Here is a 2,669-nt window from a genome sequence, read left to right as displayed (position 1 = left end):
TATTTTGTCTCTGTTCATTTACCCTGTAAAAAAGGTCTTGTCTGCGAACTTGGTTTCGTTGCCTATTCCTATTTCTTTCAGTTTGACTAAAACCTTCATCGTCTCTACGATCTCGTTGAGACTCTATGTTGTTTATCCTCTCCTGCTCAGCATATTCAGAATTAGACCTATTTAACTGATTTCTTGCTCGTTGTCTCTGAGACCTATTAAGAACTGACAACTTTTTTGTCCCAGGCATTTTACCAGATATAAAATTTTAATAACAATAAAAATAAAATTTTTTTAAATTATTAATTTTAAATAATAAAAATTATTATTTAAAATAATTTATTGAAATTAAATAAAATTAATTAACGTTAAATAAAGTATAATAATTTATTTAAAATTAATGAAGTAAATAAATATTTTTAAAATTGTATAATATACATTGTAATTTTATATAATACACTATTAAATAATAAATTGACTTTTTATCATCTTATATGTCTGAAATAAATAAAAAGCAGGTACTAAATATTTGAATAGTCTTCAAAAAGACTAAAAGTAAAAATTATATTAATAAACTTGCGATTTTAATTAAAATGGAGCTCCAGATGGTAAAACAACATCAGAGTCCTGAGCAAGATCAAAAAAAGGCACTTCACTAATCACGACGGTCACAATCCGCTCACAAGTCTCTTTTCTACCAGCAGCTAATGCAAAACAAAGTCACACTATGTATATACATAAAATACATACATACAATGTACATGAATTTACGCGCGCAATTCAAATATCTCTTTTGGTGCATGGGTAGGGGTCTATTTCACTACACCAGCTGTGCGAATGGCATTCGCACAAATACGGCTCCTAATAAGTGTTTATCACACACTTGCACATACACGCCAAATAGTAACGGCCGAAAACTATTTTTATCGATAATATCTTGTTCTTATTAAAATGGTCACGAAACACTGAAATTGATTTATTTTCAACCGCTCGGAACCGACTAAAATAGTTTATTTGATTAAAAACGGTTGTTAAATCACTAAAAATCGCAAAATACGCAAATCGGCAATCGAAAATCGACAACACGCAATCGAAATCGACAACACGCAAAAGTCTGTAGTTTGATGGCAATCGCAGGCTACAGACTAAATCGATTTCTGTTCTTCTGAGCACATTTGAAATGAGAGTGTTGGAAAATACTCACACTCCTACCGCCACAATTTGATAAATATATGAAAATGCGCGCGCTGCATAATTTACACATGTATTACAGCATTGATCTAAAGATCATATTGATTGCTTTATCAATTACCCGCTCTCAAATTATCGACTTATATTAGAAAAACAGCAATATAAATAACATTTTTTAAATGACGCGCTTATTTAAGTCGATAGTGCTGAAAAATGTCTATATGATGGATTTCTCACTTGAGGAGAGAAAATAGACATATGTATGTACTTAGGTATGTGCATGTTATGCGTAGACCTGGAACGTACGTATGTTTGTGTTGATTTATAAATGTGTCTCTTAGGTTTAGTAAACATATCTATATATAAAACTGTTTGTCCTGACTGACTGACTGACTGACTGATTGGTGATCAACGCACAGCCCAAACCGTAAGAGCTAGGTAGCTGAAATTTTCACTGTAGCTACCTTATGTGATGTAGGTGCACGTTAAGACGGGGTTTCCGGAAATTCCACCCGCAAGTGTGGAAAAATCGCGAAAAACGTTTCTATGTAACTTTTTTGTTTACCATCCGATCGGCCTCAAACTTATTTTCAAAGATCTTTGTTCAAATTCATTTGAGGGGTGTTTCACACTTTTAGGAAAATCTGTTCCTCCTTGATGGAAATGGAGGTCAAAGATTTGGTGGGTGACGTTTCGCGCTCAAATTCATTTCCAGAGATCTATAAGAAAAATCATTTGATACGTGTTTCGCACTTTTCGCAGAATTCAAACTTCTTCGGGGGGAATGCGATTTAAAGATTTTTTGGGCGAAGTTTTAAGTTGTGTCCGATTTGCTTCAAACTTATTTTCAAAGCTCTACATAAGAACTTAATAAATACGTATTTCAGCGATTTGGAAAATTCCACCCGCAACAGTGGTAAATTGGCGGTAAACGGTTGTATAAACGTTTTTTGTTTACCATCCGATCGGCCCCAAACTTATTTTCAAAGATATTTGATCAAATTCATTTGAGGGGTGTTTCACACTTTTTTGAAAAATCCGTTCCTCCTTGGTGGAAATGGAGGTCAAAGATTTGGTGGGTGACGTTTCGCGCTCAAATTCGTTTCCAAAGATCTATAAGAAATATCATTTGAGACGTGTTTTACACTTTTCGCAGAATTTAAACTTCTTCGGGGGGAATGCTTCTAACTTATTTTCAAAGCTCTACATAAGAACTTAATAAATACGTATTTCAGCGATTTGGGAAATTCCACTCGCAACAGTGGTAAATTAGCGGAAAACGTTTGTATGAAAGTTATTTGTTTTCCGTCCGATCAGTTTCAAAATCATTTCAAATTTGTTTGAGAACATTGATTTTATAACATACGTGCCACGGGCAAGGCCGGGTTATACCCGCTAGTGTACATATATATTAGTAAGGAATTGATTAAAATAATTGATAAGCTAACTGAATTTGTCAATGCAAATTTATTCACACTTAATGGGTAAAA

The sequence above is a fragment of the Drosophila montana genome, unplaced genomic scaffold (genome assembly GCF_035044405.1).
Source record: "Drosophila montana isolate Dmon_TW-CO22-7 unplaced genomic scaffold, ASM3504440v1 contig_1280_1, whole genome shotgun sequence".
NCBI lineage: Eukaryota > Metazoa > Arthropoda > Insecta > Diptera > Drosophilidae > Drosophila > Drosophila montana.
This window is presented reverse-complemented; position numbering follows the sequence as displayed.